General features: G+C 37.2%; 1 protein-coding gene across 4 annotated transcripts in view; it reads left to right on the forward strand.

The window, feature by feature from the left end:
- Positions 1-4,275: 4,275 nt before the first annotated feature.
- Positions 4,276-16,743, forward strand: part of AFTPH (aftiphilin) — a 64,381-nt gene continuing 51,913 nt past the window's right edge. For 3 of the 4 annotated variants that reach the window (XR_004287797.1, XM_032352269.1, XM_032352271.1), the window contains exon 1: positions 4,651-4,746. The gene's annotated coding sequence lies outside the window, so the exon portion shown is untranslated. Of the gene's footprint in view, positions 4,340-4,650; positions 4,747-16,743 lie in introns of those variants that run through there. The other variant, XM_032352270.1, reaches the window with a different exon arrangement.

Below are 16,743 nucleotides of genomic sequence, written 5' to 3' on the forward strand. Positions count from 1 at the left end.
TGTCCAATTGCCTTTGTCTTTCAGGTGGGGGAGGGACAAACAGAAATAATGCACACAGGCTGGGTGAGGCAAAATAGTCTAAGAAAGGATTATAGCAGGACTAAAGGTGTGGAGAGAAGTGACAGCCAGCTCCATGGGGTTGCTCTCTGCTTCTGAGCCTTAGACTGACTTGATTACCTGAGAGGAGAGACACTCATCTTGATGGTATTAATGACGGGAGGCAAAGATCCCGCCTGCAGTCTGAGAACAAGTCCTCCTCTACCCTAGAGAAGAGTTAAGTTCCCAGCATAGCCCGTGCTCAAGTGCCTCTTGCCTTGTTCTGGGAGATTCTGGCCTGATTTCCTGTTAGGAAAGTACTACACCAACATTTACCTCAGGGGTCCACAGTGCTATAAGAATTTAGGGTATGGCATACTTAATATGGAACCAGAGGTCAGAATTACTGTCTCTGTCAGTTCTAATATACCAGTAGAGGCCCAAAATACCAGTAGGAAGCTCTCCAGAAAACCAGTGTGGCAGTTTGGCTCCTGGAATGATTTTTAAGTTTGGGGGAGCATAGCAGACGCTTGCGGGAGGGACCCTAGAGGCTCTACAGGGACTGTGTGAGAATCAGGAGAGATAGTATAGTGAAAAGCTTTGAAAAGTTGTACATATCTCAGATACTAGCATTAGCACAAAACATCAGGAACTCTCTAGAATGCTATACACAATTCATGGTTTTAAACTAACTAGCTCTAGAAAAGCTATTCATGTAAAAATGAATACAGAGCATGTCAGAGCATTAGATAACACGCATCCATGTACCCTCCACCTAGAATTAAATGTATATGACTTTTTCACAACATCAATTACACATCTTAAGTAAATACAATTTTTATTTGTCAGTTAAAGCTAGAAAAAAAAAACTGTAAATGGCTTGTCATATTTGCTTCAGATTTTCTTAAAGATATAAAACATTGCAATTACAGATTGATTAAGTCTCCTTTAGTGTTCTCTGACCCATTCCATACTTGCTCCTAGTGAGTTTTGTGTATATCATTCCAGTCCATATTTTTATACTTTATTATATAAAATTTATGTCCATAAAGCATTCGTTCATTTTTAAAACTCACAGACACTATAAAATTCATATCACATTTTACCCATTCTGAAGCTTCATTCACTCTTGTTTTTATAATCCAACCATATTGATACCTGTACACTAGTTTATTTAAGTGCTGAAAAGTAATCCATCTATGAATGTATTACCATTTATTTGTCCACTAAAAAGTATTACTTAGCCAGAAAGTGTTTACTGGATCATAAAATGAAATCCTAGAAAAATGTGCAGATGCAAAGGACCTTGGAAGGCATCTGATGCAGGGTTTCTGAAGCTGAGGTTCACAGACCCTCTTTTGTGAATGAGCTTTAGGAGGTCTAAGAAATCTGAATCTCTGTGGGATGAGCATTTTCTGCAGAAAGGACTGAAGCTTTGACCATATCCTCAAAGAGATACATGTGCCATTTACTTGTCCTAAAGATGTAGAGAGCCTGTGATCTAGTTTTACCCTCTCATTTGACATATAAGAAGACTGAAGTCCAGAGAGGTTAAGTAATTTATACAGAATCATAGTGATGATAGACCTATTTGTAAATCCAAGTCTATATTATTGCTTTTCCAGAATATCACAGTGCTGGGGTTTTGTGCTTGTTGATTTCTTATACAATATGAGTTAAGTTCCTTTCAACTTTTAGTCTATAAAGTATAATTCCATCTTTTTTTGTTTTAATTATTATCCACTACTGGTAAGGAGGTGGTAAAATTGGTACATTCCTACATTACTGGTGGTATTGTAAATTGGTATATTCCTTTGGAAAATAATATGAAAAAGTGCCAATAAAACCTTAATAGCTTTTTGGCTCAATCATTTTTATATTGAGAAAAAAAATCCTACAATTGGACAAAGCCGCATGCACACAATGTTCATTAGAGTATTATTTGTAATAATGGAAAATATCTACTAATAGGATAATGGATTAATCACAGTATGTCCACTCCATTGAATACCATGTAGACAATTAAGGTTTTATAAAATGTTAAGCAATAGAAGGAAACCCTTAGGGTGCCTGGGTGGCTCAGTGGGTTAAGCCTCTGCCTTCAGCTCAGGTCATGATCTCAGGGTCCTAGGATCGATTCCCACATCGGGCTCTCTGCTCAGCGGAGTGCCTGCTTCCTCCTCTCTCTCTCTCTTTGCCTGCCTCTCTGCCTACTTGTGATCTCTCTCTGTCAAATAAAAAAAAATAATTATAAAAAAATAAAAATAAATTAAAGAAGAAGGAAACCCTTAGAGCATAATATTAAGTGGAAAGTTATGTTTACATAACTTTATTATGATTACAACTTTGTAAAAATAATCTGCACAGGAGGAAAAACTAGAAGTAAATACGACACAATGATAAATAATCATTTACTTTTTCTTTTCTTGATGCAAATTCTTAGATAATGAAGTTATGGTCATGATTTTTAAAAATAAACAAAAATAATACCATCACTAGATCCAAATGCAATTTTTTCAGATGCAATGAATTTTGGTAATTGTTTCCTACAGGTTCATCATCTTAAAAACAGAAGCAAAAACTGTCATTTTGTACTACATTTTTGTAGGCTTTGGAATGCTGTCTTCAGAATCCTGTGTAAGATTACCAATTATAAGTTGCTTGATTGCACTCACATATCATCTGACCAAATAGCTACTCAATTTCCATATTCAAAGTTGGACACTGATTCTTACATTTTTGTCCTTAAGTAAATAGAACTGGCTTCTACATTTATCTGACAAAAATCATCACATTATAAATCATGTTATGTATGGATCAGGGAGATATTTTTCCTAAAGCAGGGTTTTCTTTTTAACGTTTTGATGTTTAAATTCATTATTTCAATTTAAACATTTTCTTGGTGTAGGATCTGCTTTAGGATTTTATCATATGTTCTTCTTACTCCAATATTTCTGTTTAGTAGAGCTATCAAATTAAAACAAGCATGTCACCTAAAGTCAATTCATTTCCAGTTCTCTACACATATATTTTTTTCCTTGGTCAATAAACATTTATAGTGACCTACACACACACTTTGTTTCACCCTTGCACGCAAGCTACACCAGCAGGGGGCGAAATACAATAGGAATTTGACAAGCCATATAGATTTTTCTTTAGTGACTGAGCAATAACAAAAAAATCCAGTACCACCACAAAGCAATTGGTACTCCAACTTAAACTGATGCAGTCTCCGTATTTCTTGCAGCGATTGAGTTGTAAAAAGACAAATGCGGGTCTATTTTAGCGCTCCAAGTTAATTTGTCTAGAACATTGCAGAGGCGGGATAAACCGTGATGAACTGCTTTTGTCCTTATCGTTCCCCTGATTTGTATATTTTCTCCACTCAAGGGGGTGGCCACTTCTCTGTGGCTGAGGGGGTGTTTTCCGTCCTCGTTTCTTTGCGTAGCTGTTGAGCTTTGCTATCTTGGAACTATTTAAAATTATTCAAATTATTGGTGCAGGTTTGGCAAAAGTGAGCAGAATGAGCGCTCAGCAGGGCTCATCACCCCGGACGACAACAATAATCTCTGAAACCTTTGTAGACTGATTTTTACAGTGGTCGGTGTTCTAACACATATTTGATTAAAAATAAAAAAGAGGGAAAGGTTATAAAAACCCAAATGATTAAACTGCTCAAGATTGATGATAGAAAAAGAATCCTTTATGACCCCTGCTAGAGAAATGCATGTTGATTTGGTATCTTTAGCTTCATTGGGTATTCTCCCGCAGCATCTATGAAAAATTACCACCGTCTCCATCTGTTAGCAAAATTCCCAATTTTTTTTTTTCCTGTTGGTCTCAAAGCCGATTTGTCAGTCTTCGGCGGGTGCTTTCCCTCTTAGGGTTGATTTATAACAATCTCTTTGTTATGTATCAACCACCAGCTTCCTCTTCTGTCAGTTTTAATTACAAAGAGGAAGGGACTCGGACTGAAGGAAAAGTCGTCTTTCGGGGCAAAAAGGGCAAGGTGGTAAGGCTCTCCGGTAGGTTTTTGGTGGAGAAGATATGGTTCTGTATTTCAAAATCTTGGCAATTTTATTCGGAGAGCAAGAGACTTAACCAGGTCCTAACTGAACGAGATCGTTAATTGGCTGAAAAGCACCTGTCCCTCGCCCGGAGCGCAGCTTCAACGGGAGGCGGAATGCGGAAAGACGTCCTTCCCCGCAACAGCTCGATGACTCGCAAGGAAGTAAAGGAAAAGGGCAACTTGCCCACACCCAAAATGGCGGCCGGCACGCTGCACCACCGCGCCTGCGCAGGGGTAAGCGTTCTGTGACACTAATTCCCCTGGAGTGTCCTCCCCCACCCCTCCTGCACCCACCAGCGCCCGGCCCCGACCTAGCCACCTGCGCCCGGAAGTGACGTGTCGGCGGCAGCGGTTCCCCCGCTGCATGATGGGAGAGTGTGTGGAGTGGGCGGGGGGTCTCGGCGGAGGAGGAGGTGGAGGCGGCGGCGGCGGAAGAGGGCGGAGGGTAATGGGATGGGGGTCCCGCGACAGCGCTGAAACTCCGGGTGGGCGTCCATGGCGCTGCTTCGCTGACAGGGCTGTGAGCAGCCTGCCTTCCGCTCTCACCAGCTCCGCGTCGGACTAGCCGGTCCTTCCCCGGGGAGCCAGTTACTCCCCGGGCCCCTGAGCCATGCCCATCGCGGCCGCCCCGAACGAGCCAGGTAAGCGCCACCGCTCCGCTTCCCCGGCCGCGCGGGGTAAGAGGGTGCTGGGACCCGGCCCGGCCCACTGGCCGGACCCTTGTCCGGGTCGGGAGCACCTGCCTGCCGCGGAGCCTGGGACTGCGGAGACGGGAACGGTGCCGGCTCTGCGGGCCTGCGGGCTCCGGACTTGGGCTCTGCCCTCTTCCGCGGCGGGTGCGGGGACGCCGTCGGCAGCGTCCAAAGCGCACAGATCCCTCCCTGCCTTCCCGGGCACCAGCCGGAGAAGTGTAAGCCGTTCCCACATCCCCGGGGCCGCGGTTGGCTCGCCCTGCCTCTCCGCTTCCACCTGCCAAAGCTCCGGCCCGCCGCTCCCTCTCGGGAGCTGTAGAGAAGTTTGGGGCTTTGCTCCGGCTTCCTCTTTTTCCCTCCCCCTTCCTCGTGACAGGTGTAAACATTCTGCTTTTCCCAGGCCTGAGGCCGGCTGCGACCGGAGTGTAGCTGCTTCCAAGGGTCTCTGAAGCAAGCGGATTTTGAGTCCTCCCAACAGGCAGAGAAGAGCCCCAGAGCTCATGCATCCCTTCCTGAAAGGATCTTTTTTGCTTCTTTCTTGCACTCCTCAAGAAATAATCTGTCTCCTCCCCAGATTGCGTTCGCAAAGTTGGACCATTCTTTACTCTTCCAGTTTGTCAGGTGCAGTGTGTCTTGCTTGGGCAAAGGACAAGAGTATAGGGTGAACAGTGGTAGGGGTCTTTTCTCCATTAGGAAAGTACTGAGAGTGGCTAGGTTTTTTCTCTTAGTGATTAATGCAAGTTTTAGCTTAGTTTCCCATTGAATCTTCTCTTTGGGGGCCGGGGAAAAGACTAACTCATACTTGTAAATATTGTAGTGGGGACGTGGGAAGGGGGCAAATTAAACAAAAACAGTGGTTCCATATCAGAGTTCTCACTTTAGGGGAAGAAAAGTAACACTTTACTTTTGAACTTTAATCTTCCCTCTTCACTGGCTTCCACGGAGTACATTCTCATACTCCGAATTGGGGTTTTTTGGTTTTTGTGTGTTTATTCTTTTGAGGGTGGGAGGGGTAGACTGTTAGAGCCTTGATGTTACGTTTAATTGTTACTCTCAGTTAACCTTTTAGACATTGAAAAATATGCCAAACTCTAGTGAAACAAATGTTTCAGCATTACTCCATTGATATAATTTGCAGTTTATTTGCATTTTTATATGCTTTGCTGGCTTAAATGTTGGCTTTGGTAATTAAGTCATTAAGTCATTTTTAACTCTTTGCGGGAGTGTATTTCTATAGAAGAGTACCTGTGGTAGCCTTGTAAATTTTGTCCATGAAGATATTGCACATGGATTTAAAGATCTTGTATAAAATATTTCGCTCTGTAAATGACACCTAGTATATGCTCATCAGACTGATTTCCTTTGTGTAACAATTAGATCTATTAATTGAGCTTCAAAGTATAGATATATTTTAAAACCTTTAAAAAAGCTCTTGTGAGAAATTCATTAGAATTCGCATAATATGTAGGGCATTTGTTTTTCTGTTTTCTGATTTTTGACCTAGAGACTATTATAAAAATAATCCTGTATCAAATGTGTCCATAATTAGATACTGAGTCCATAATTCCATTAATAAATTTTGCAGAATGCAGTTGTCTTTATGAAAATTTTGTAATCTAGGTGAATCCTATTATAAAACATCACTTAAAAAATTTTAATTTGTTTTACTTGCAGTTAAAACTTCAGAAAACAAGTGAAATTTGAGTACCAAATGTTTTATTTTTGTGTGAGACCTAAAGTGCTTCCCTTAACAGTTTAAAAAGTCTTTGAATAGCTTCTCATTGAGGAAGTACTCCTTCTCTCCTAACCCTATTCCCCAAAACTCATAAAAGGAGGCCATTAAGTATTTAGATATTTTTAAACTGTCATAAATTATTTAAATAAATGTTTATATTGTAATTTAATGTTACCTAAAATTTGTAAGTTAAAAAATAAGGACTTTGTTCTCTCTTAGCAGTTTCAGTTCCTCTTTAATTAGCCTAGTCAATCTTTCCAGCCTGAACTTCATAAGTATTTATAGTTTTTTCACACTTTGAAAAATGTCTGCCATTATATGGGTTATATGTATCTATCAATTCGATAATTAGTCTTTTCTCAGAGTGTGTATATAATACAGTCACAGGTGCTTTTACAACTTTATGATAATTAGTAACATTGATACACAGTACTTACTATGAGTGAGATACTTATCTAAGTGATTTATATAGAGTATGTTAACTCATTAATCCTCATAACAACCCTATAAACTCATATGTGGTATCCCATTTTTCAGAAAAGAAACTGAGGCACAGATGTTAAGTAGCTTGCCTAAGGTCAAACAGCTGGTAACAGACCAGGATATAATATGAAAGTTATTTATCATATTTAAGTAGTTTTAATATAGTTTTTAAAACATGCAGAACTATACAATATATTTCCTGGGAATCATGGAATATGTAGCAAAAGTACAAAAGCATTCATGGGAATGATAAATACAAACTGAGAATAAAAATTACTTCTGAAAAACTGAAGAGGGATAAAGGATCTAGGAAGGACCTGTGTTTTTCAACCGTAGCTTTTTTCTTTAGTGTACATTTGAAGCAATTTGGTAAAAGATTAAGATTTAACACAGCTAGGTGGTGGGTACTCGATCATTCATTATATTTTTTTCTAAAATTGTGTGCGTGAAATCATAATAAAAGGTCAGTTTTTTCATTTTAAAGTAAAGCATTACTTTGTCTTTTAGTATTGTGTATTTAAATAGAGGATACGGAAGTAGTTAAGTGTTACTTTGTATTGACTTCCCTTTAAAATATAAGGAGGTTCTAACTTGAAAATATTTAAAGAATTGTTCCCCTTCCAAGGTTCCTCTGCAGGAATCTCCCTTGCCTTGGGCTCTCCTCTTATTTCTGTCAACCATCCATAGCCCTGTATCACACTCCTGGTTTCTATTTCTGGCCTTACCCTGGGGTTGGGACACATGGGTCTGGGTTAGAGCTATTCCCTGGGAAAAGGAAAAAGTGAGAAACTATACACTGGGGAGGAAGCAGAGAGGTAGGGAGTCATTGCTCATTAGTTTGGGAGAATGGAAAATAGGTTTAATGCTCTCTCCTTTCTTCCTCAGTCACCACCATCCCTATTTCTAATAACTAAAGTAAACCTTGCAGAGATAAATTGCTAGTAAATTAAAGGTTGTCTGTATGCTCAAAGCTTAATTTATAAGCACTGTTTTGGTGAATAGTTCCCGGAGGAAAATAAAGTAGTAAATTAGAATATATTCACTGTAGGTTCTATTTATGTAAATACTTTTAAAGTGCCATAAACCATTTCAACTAAATATCTAACACCATGGTATTCTCTTCCTTTCATTCTTGCTGCGATATATGAGGCCCTGTTGTAGATGCTGGGGGTACTGAAATGAACAAATAAGGAAAAAATTGCCCTTACTGAGCTTCATTTTCTTGCACTTGAGTGTGTGCGTGTGTGTGTATGTGTATGGGGATTAAAAAAATAAAATACAGAGCTGGCAGATGATGTTAAGTATCACAGAGAAAAGCAGTCCATTTGAAGGGGTATGGGATTACAAACTTTTTGTCTTAGAGACTGGAGTGGGAGGTGGTGGTTGTTGGGGCTTGCTGTTTTATGTATGATGGGCTCAGAGGAAGCCTCAGACCTGAAGTTGGTGAGGAGAATATAGGGGAAGAGTGGTAGAAGCAGAAGTATGCCTGGAATATTCAAAGAATTGCAAGGGGGCAAGTAGTATATGTGATCACAGAGTTAGAGGGTAAGAGGGCAGTGTTGCAGGGCTTTGTAGAAATTGTAATGACTTTGGCTTTTTACTGTGTGAAATGGGAGGCCATAGCAGGGCTTTTGAGTAGAGATGTGACATAATCTATGTTATAAAAGGATCTGGCTAGGGGGAAAAAAAAGGATCTGTCTGGCTGCTGTACAAAAAATAGACTATGGGAGTGCAGGAGTGGAAGCAGGAGGATTCTATTAGGAGGTGGTTACAGTGATATGGACAGTTTCTTGAATTGGAACCTCTGGTAATTTCCTCATTGCTAAATTCAAAAAATTTACAGAGATACTCTCTTCTGAAAATTCAAGGCCTTCACAGTCAGCTTTTCCAGCATACTGCCTACTTCCTTCATATATCCTACATTCTGACCAAACTATTATGTGACTTACTGTTCTTTGACACTTGCCCCATACTTTATTTTTAGTGCCTGCCATTATCTCTATCAGTTAAAATCCTTTTAATTTCAAATTCTGTCTCCACAAAACTTTTTCTCATTTTCACCATTCCTCCTCTTCCCAATCAAGTAAGATCTTTTTCTTAGAATCTTTGTAACTATATTTTCCTTCATTTGATGTTTAAATTCTGGCTTGTGTTAATTACTTTTATTTTTCTCTTAGGTTGTTTCTTCTAACTAGTTGCAGTTTTCTTTAAGATTGTGACTCCTTTTATTCATTTCTACCTCTTATGGAACCTAGCAGTTTTGTATGTAGTAGATCCTCAGAAATAGTGGGTGTATATATTTTTTAATATTTAAAAATTTTTTTTATAAACATATAATGTATTTTTAGCCCCAGGGGTACAGGTCTGTGAATTGCCAGGTTTACACACTTCACAGCACTCATACATATTTTAATTTTTGAAAGTCTTTAATTACAAGGGCATTGTAGAAAATTTGCAAGCAAAAAAAAAAAAAGAAGAAAAAATCACATTCCTACTATTCAAAAAATGGCCTTGTTAACAGTTTAGCATGTATCTTTCCCCACGTTATTTATGTGTGTGTGTGTGTATGCGCGCGCGAGTCTGTGTGTGTGTATTGCCCTTTTAACAAACTGCAGTCTTTCCGTATAGACTATTTTGTAGGTTGTTTTGTGTTAATCAACTAAATTTCCCTTACCATTTCAGAAAACTTTCATCTAAACTAATATTCAAGGCTATATTCAAGTTTTTCCCCAGGTGGATGTCCCTTTACAGTTGATTTTCCCAAATCAGCATCCACTCCATATTATATTTTTCTGGTTATTAAAGTTACAAAAGGATAATATGTTTACTATAGACATTTGAAAAATTTGGAAAAGTATCTAAAGAACACAGGTATGCCCTTAATGACAGGGACCCATCTGTTTTAATGCCTGGCACAGAGTAACACTCAATAAATATTTATTGAAAGGAATAATACATGTTAAAAGGAATATTAGTAATCACACTACAAAGAGATAACTTAACATTTTGGATTGCATTCAGTTTTTCCCCCTGTGGGTATGAGTGTCATATACACGTGTATACATGAATAATACTGTATCTTGGTGAAAAAGTTTGTGATCTTTGACTTTGTTTTTGGTTATTTCCATAGGACTAAGTCTTAGAAGTGGAGTTACTAAATCAAAAGGGAAACCAGTTGCTTTCCAAGAGATTGTAATAAAATAATTTACCTACAAGCAGTGTTTGAGAGTACCCATCTTCCTTTAATTTCCTCAGGTTATCAGTAAAAATGCACTTTTTAAACTGTTTACCTGAATTTTTATTTTGGATTTAGGCTTTTCAGGAGTTTGGAATATTTGCATAATTTAAACATTTTTGAATGGTTTAAACAGGAGATGTGTCCTTATTTGATATGAAGTTAAAATTGCTTAATGCTGTGTTCTTTTTAAAATAACTCTGATTATGTTAGTAAGCTATTTAAGTACAAGAAATACAGTATTATCTTCTGGAGCTATGTTGTGCAGTATAATAACCACTAGCCACATGTCACACTTTTTAATAAAGCCAGTCCAAAGTAGATGTGCTCTAAGTTAAAAAACACACCAGAATTCAAAAACTAATGTTAAGATATCTATTTTAGGTTGATTATATATTAAAATAATATTTCAGATGCTTTGGATTAAGCAAAATATAATTTTATCTGCTTTTTTAATTGACTGTTGGAAGAGTTAAAATCGTATACATGGGTCATGTCGTATTTCAGTTGGACTGGAACATGCTGCTCTGGAGCATGACACTGACTTATTTTTATATATGGAATAGAAATACGAGATTAATTCACTACTCTGGAAAGCAGTAAAAAAGTTTTTTGAAAATCACTTTTGTATTTCAGGTTGTCAGTATGTGTTTCATAGGATACACACTTTGCACAGTAAACTTTCAAATAAATTATTTCTGATTACAGACTATAACTTAACTGCAGTTCTTATGTTCTGAAAGAAATATAGGACTTGGGAGAGGGTGTTAGAAAATTTATGTGAAAATTTGTTCCCTCATCTAAGAATTGAAGGATGTATGGGAGTGTTTCAGGCAGTGGGACTATGGGTGCAAAGGCCCTGGGGCACAAAACAATGTTTGCCTTTCAATAAATGAAAGAGGGCCTAGTTTAGAGCATTGGAAAAAACGGGGAAAGGGAAGAGGAGGTGACTGGTGAGATAGGAATGGCTTATATAGACTTTATTAAAGATTTTTTAAAATCTTTATCACAAGCAGGGAATCAGTGTGAACAGATTGGCTTTTTAGAAGATTACTCGGGTTGCATATGATTGAATACCAGTCAGGAAGAGGCTGCTAAAATGATAATGGCATCTTAGACCAGAACAAGTCATAGGAGGTGAAAGAAGGTACAGATATTCTAGAATTGAAAGATTTATGAGATAAAAATAATTCTTTAGAAGATAAGTGAAGGTGAGGAGCTTTGTCAGGGGTGGCTCTCATGTTTCTGACTTAGTAACTAGTGGGTAGAGGGGCCATTCCCTGAGTTAGCCCTGGAAGAGGACCAGATTTGAGGAAGAAAAGCTTAAGTTCTGTTACATTTAAGCTCAGTTTGAGTTGAGGAATTCAGTTGGAGAGAACTAGTAGAGAGTAGCCCTGGGAGGTCTGAAGCTCAGGTTTGAGAGTTGGGCTATAGTGATCAATCTGCAAGTTCTAGAATGTGATAATTAAAGCCTAGATGGATGAGATTGTTTGTGGGGGAAGTTGAGTAAGAAAAGAGCCTGGATGAAACCTGGAAGAACTTACCCTATTAATTTGAATATGTTCATACTTAAGAAAATCTAAGTTTGTTTTAAGACCTGTTTGTAAAAGTGAAAGTAAGGAGTAAATTGGATCGAGTAACTTAAATGTTTCTGTTTGACATGTGTGTAACCAAGCAAATAATCTAACACAAGCTTATCTGATTATTTGGAAACATACCTTTTTCCTGCAGCGGAAAACAAACTGGACTTCCCTTATGAACACATTGAAAACAATTAAGAAGTATTGGGTTTTTGGTTACTTTAATAGATAGACCTAAGGAAAAATTATGTAATTCCATAAATACTATTAACTCCATAAATTTTGAAACTCATTTTTAATTTTTTTAAATGTATATGCCTCAAATCAAAAAATCAGTATCTTAATTTAGGGGGAATACTAATGCCTGCTATCACCACTACCATTAGATTTGGTATTGGAGGCATTAGCCAACACAATAAAGAAAAAGAGAGACATAAGAATTGGAAAGGAAATGGTCAGATTATTCCAGTTTGCTTATGTTGTGATGGTAAATTTTACAAGTAACAGGAACTTTCAATTTTATAAATAGTACTCAGCAGTTAGAAAATAAGATGGAAGTGGAGACCCCATTTCACATGAGCAGCAAAAAAAAAAAGATAAAATACCTAACAGAGGGGCAGCTGGGTGGCTCAGTGGGTTAAGGCCTGTGCCTTCGGCTCAGGTCATGATCTCAGGGTTCTGGGAACAAGCCCCATCGGGCTCTCTGCTCAGCAGGGAGCCTGCTTCCCCCTCTCTCTCTCTGCCTGCCTCTGCCTACTTGTGATCTCTTTCAAATAAATAAATAAAATTAAAAAAAAAAAACAAAACCTAACATTTAACAACAAATGTAAAAATTCTGCATTGCTAACATTGAATTTTTATGTTAAATTTAACAATTCTTTGTTTAGGTAATAGAGGATATGATTCTTAATTCACATCTTAGTCTTTAAATGTTAACTTTAAGTTTTAGGGCTCTTTTTTTTGTTTTGGCTTTTCTTTTTCTTTTCCTTTTTTTTTTTTTTTTTTTTTTTGACAGAGTGAGCACAAGTAGGCAGAGCAATAGGCAGAGGGATTGGGTGATGCAGGCTCCCCGCAGAGCAGAGAGCCCAACATGGGACTTATCCCAATCATGACCTGAGTCAAAGGTAGATGCTCAACTTACTGAGCCACTCACATGCCCCTAAATGTTAACTTTAAATGATACTTTTCAAAGCGAGACTTCTCGGAATAGGATCTTTGATATTTGCATATATCTTAATGAGACCACGGTTACTTAAAGAGATAAAGTGAATAATATTTCTGCTTCACATACCCTCCAAGGTGGGTGTTTTTGTTGTTTTCTTTTTCGTCATTGCTTATGTTTTGTAGTATTTTCTATTTTGCTGTGGTTAATCATCTCTTATCTTAATTGTTTATTATTTGGATGTAGAAATGTTGACCTGGAGTATTTTCAGGTAAAATATTTCTGCTACAGTGACACTCAAAATCTGAGGCATTAATTTCTTTTCTTATGGCTTTTGATTTTAGTAGCAATTTATAAAAAGTGATGACCTTACATTAAGAGATAAATTAACTCTTTGTACTGGATAGTTTTAATAGCATCTTTGTTCCTTAAAAAAAGAAGAAATATCAAGAGTTTCAGGTATCACATCCAAATTTTCTTTCCTGAAGCCCAAACTGGAATGTTTGAATATTCATTACTTTAAAAAAAAAAAAGAATATTCATTACTTTTTACCTATAGTCAAGTCATCATTTTTTCTTACTCCTTTCATATTGCAGATGCATTCCGCTATATCATAATGAGCCAGCAGATGACAGCTTTCCATCACATTAGGTTTCAGAAGTTTTCCTGAAACAGTGCAAGTGTTGCACCTAAATAAAAAGTATAGGTTTTAATCAGACTACCAGTGATCTTGGTTTCTGGAAGTAGAGAAAAGTTTCTTTTGTTGCTGTTCACATTCATTTCATAATATTCAGCTGCAAGTGAAACAGATTAATTTTTTTAAACGTTATTTTTTCCAAGGGTTCTATAACATTTAAATTATATACATAATTGCATCTGTTTCAAGGATTATTACAGTAATTTAAATTTGATCCTTTAAGGAAATTTTCCAAGTTTCATTTAAGAAAAATATCAAAAATTTTGTATTGTGAACTCTTTTTTAAATCTTGAGTGTGAAATTTCTTTGTGATGGTCTCAGATAAATGTGTATGACAGAACTTTAAGAAACATTTATACATTTAAATCATTTTAAGTAGAGGAAAACTTTTTATAAGAAAAATTACAGTTTCATTGATTTACCTGTATCAGTGAGTTCAGCAGTGAAGTTTATAGACATTTATGTCACCCCCAAGGTAAAAAGTCCGGTGATAGTCTTTTTTTTTTTTTTTTTTTTTAAGATTTTATTTATTTATTTGACAGAGATCACAAGTAGGCAGAAAAGCGGCAAAGAGAGAAGAAGGAAAGCAGGCTCCCCAGTGAGCAGGGATCCCAATGTGGGGCTCGATTCCAGGACCCTGAGATCATGACCTGAGCTGAAGGTAGAGGCTTTAACCCACTGAGCCACCCAGGTGCCCCTGGTGATAGTCTTATCGTCTGGAAATATAACTCAGTGGCTCTCAATTTTTGCTGACAATCAGCACCATCTTTCAAACTTTTTGAAAAATACCGATCTTTAGGTCCACCTGTTCTATTAAAAAAGGAAAACAATACAGAGCTAAGATTGAGTAGTGTGGGTTTATAGGCTATTGGAAGAGAAAAACATAGAAACAAATTTGATGTACTTTGTCGGATGTAATAAAAGATGTAGATATAAAGAAGGATTAATTAATTCAGAAAGGCAACCTGACATAGTGAAAAGAATACCGGCTGTAGTGTTAGAGCCCTACTTTCCATACTTAGTCTTTATGGGACCTTGAGCAGCGTCTGTTTTATTCCTCTATAACAATGGGTGGTTGAGATTAAATTGGATAGTGTATGATTAGCACCAAGCATAGTACCTATGACATAACACCTTGATAAATATTGGTGATCTTATTTCACAGAAAACTTCATGACTGAATAAGGTTTGAAGGTATAGTAAATGGGTTCTCCAAACAGGTAAGGACAGGAAGTTAGAAAAAATGACATGTAACAACCTAGAGGTAACAGTACCAGTGGAGGAACAGGGGGTACTTTTGTCTGACTGAAGCAAAGAGAGAATATCTTAGCCATGTTGGATAAGATAAGAGTTTCAAGTAGACTGTCGTAATCCTGGCCAAAAATAATAAGGCCCTTAAAGGAGCTATTGGTCAGGGGATATTAAAACAAATATAGTAAGCAATATAGAAGATTTAATTTGTGGTCAATTAAATTCATGGGATGGGGATGGCAAAGAGGGAGTGGTCAGGAATAACAGATTTCTGGACTTAGAATTCAGAATGTTGTGTAGGAAGAAGTGGTTTCTGTTCTTTGAGTAGAGGTTGACTTCAGTTTTGGAATTGGAGAATATGAGCTATCTTTGGGACATCCAGGTAGAGATACTCAGAAAAGCATTTGGGTAGACACATCTGGAGGTTGGGCAGCCTGTAGAGAGATAGGGCTTTCGGTATTATGAACCTATGAAAACAAAAGGTGGATGAGATCTGTCCAGGATGAGAATATGGGGAGGCCGAGGCCTGGGAGACACTGAAATTTGAGAGGCAAGCAAAAGAAGCCGATCCACTGAAGGAGGAGAAGGCTGTGGTAAGTAAGAGGAGAATCAAGAGAGAATGCCTTTCAGAAATACTTTGTTCACTTAAAAATATGTTATAGAAACATTTCCCAATTAGTAATATAGTCTATAGTTTTTTATTTACCCTATTCCTTATTGGTAAATATTTGTTATTTTCAGTTGCTTTTTAAAATATGTAGGAGTTAACATTTTGGGGGAATGATCTTTATATACTTCTGTGAATGCTTCTATAGGATACATTTTTGTGGATAAAATTGTTTAGTCCAAAAAATATGCATTAAAATTTTTGGTATATTGCAGAATTGCCTGGAGTATGAACCAACATTTACTCCCACCAATAGTGTCTTTAATTTTATTCTTAAAGTGGCTTGCTTCCTAGTTTGGGGATAGTATGAATTTTAAAAACAAATAGTATTTTTTTATTACTATGTGTAAAATTCTGTGAAGAGAAAATGAATGCTTTCATTTTATCAAATTACTTAGTTTATTCAAATAATGTAATTTAAGAAAGCCTTTTGTCATTGTAAGCACCAGATGAAGGAGGGGTTCTTTGTTTTGAAAGAAGCTCTGTTCCCTCCTCTTACATGCTGGAAGCAGTAATTGGATTTAGAGGAAGTGGATCAGAAGGAAAGAGAATGATGGTATTATTGTGAGGGGGATTAAATCTTGAACAAAATTGGTGCGTGCAAACAGTTCTTGTTATGATAGACATACATTATTAACACAAATTCTGTGCTAAGATTTTGCACAGAGATAATTTTGAGGGTTTTTTTCTTGTAGCAAACTTTAAGCAATGCCTGCAAGACTATAAAATGAGCTTCCTGTAAAACTGATCGTAAGAGAATAGATGTTTTAGAAAATATAATAGAAATACTGCAGAAGTTTTAAGTCCGCTTAAATCCTGCTGCTTAAATAGTTTAAAGGTAAAAAATACGGACAAATTTCCAGGTTTTTTTTTTTTTTGATTGATTACTTGACATTGTTCATAGCATCTATATAGAGGGACCCTAACCTTAGTGGTACTAATAGTAGTTAGAGGAAATTGACTGTGAGTTTTGGTCATTTTTGTTAAATTCTTCAGTGTCCTTTTTGTCTTTTTTTTTTTTTTTTTTTTTTTACTTTGCGTTATGACCTATTCCTGGTTTATAAATTTAAGTTTATAAAATCAGTTTAGGTGATCCTGACCAGCTTTTAAGAAAAAATGGTATAGAACTATCAAG

Source organism: Mustela erminea, chromosome 7, assembly GCF_009829155.1.
Source record: "Mustela erminea isolate mMusErm1 chromosome 7, mMusErm1.Pri, whole genome shotgun sequence".
NCBI lineage: Eukaryota > Metazoa > Chordata > Mammalia > Carnivora > Mustelidae > Mustela > Mustela erminea.